The sequence below is a fragment of the Schistocerca cancellata genome, chromosome 9 (genome assembly GCF_023864275.1).
Source record: "Schistocerca cancellata isolate TAMUIC-IGC-003103 chromosome 9, iqSchCanc2.1, whole genome shotgun sequence".
In the NCBI taxonomy this organism is placed as follows: domain Eukaryota; kingdom Metazoa; phylum Arthropoda; class Insecta; order Orthoptera; family Acrididae; genus Schistocerca; species Schistocerca cancellata.
Genome location: NC_064634.1, coordinates 231,174,496 through 231,175,732, shown reverse-complemented (window position 1 = coordinate 231,175,732; position 1,237 = coordinate 231,174,496).

The window sequence follows — 1,237 nt, the reverse complement described above, 5'->3', positions numbered from 1 at the left end:
AGAATAGGCTACTGATAGTGTCAAATGCATTGTGTGTGTGTATGAATGCCCGAGGGATCAAACTGCTGAGGTCATCGGTCCCTAGACTTAACCACTACTGTAACTAACCTACGCTAAGAATGACATACACACACCCATACCTAGGGGAGGCCTCGAAGTTCCGACGGGAGGGGCCGCGCAGTCCGTGACATGAGGCGTGTAACCACGTCGTCACTCGACGTGGCGTCAAATGCATTGGATGAACGAAGATGGTAATAAATGTTCACGTATCAGTACAATGAAAAAATATTGTTCTGTTTGTCCATTCTAACAGGGAGATATGTAACTGGAAAACGTAAGTTGCAGAACGAGTTTAAATGCGAATGTTTTTTTTTACTTCTTCTGAAACTAGCAAAAAGATAATGTTACTATTGAGTGTGACTGAGATTCAGATACTGTTAACGTTACAGAAACAAAGAATTTAATCCTTTACCAGTTGTATTAGGTGTTCCTAGGAATCTCGTAACACAGCGTCTGCAACGATAGTAAAATCCGTATAAAGAAACAGGCCAGCAAAAGCATAAGTTTCTGGAAGTTGGGCAACAAATGCAAAGAATAAGATCAATAGTTTTAGTGAATCTTGTGTGCACCGTGCAGAACATTCTTATTTTGAATGAGAAAACACGTTATCATTCAAAGGGGAAACACAATGAGAATTATCGTTGCTGTTTATGTCTACATTTACATGTTAATAATGAATAATGTTAGTGGTTTTTCTGGATGAGTAATACTTATACGTGAAATCCGTTTGTCTTCAGAAACGTCGGACTGCGTGTGAAACGATGAATATTCAGCACAGAAAATTGTGTGGTAGATTCACTGAAGTGTAGAGAAATACTCAAAGAGAATAAGAAAATGTATTTTTAACGAACCACGATATTCTTCTTTTCTGTGAAATACAATTTCTTCTCCTACTAGATTCATGTCACGAAAATTATGAATCTCATCAGCTGCGTTTCGAAATCACGCTGACAAAGGAGAACATATAGGTCGGATTCCATCTGATGTGACGAATGTGCTGCATCCGTCAAAAAGAGAATTTTTCTGAAGGATGAAGACATCTTACAGTATATTAAGTGGTTCACTGCGGAGAAGTCAGCTGTTTTGGAGCATTATGTAAATATTTCACGATTTTTGCAATAGCTCCGAGAAATAGAATTAATGTGTACGTATTGAAGAGATTCCACTTCTTTGCTTG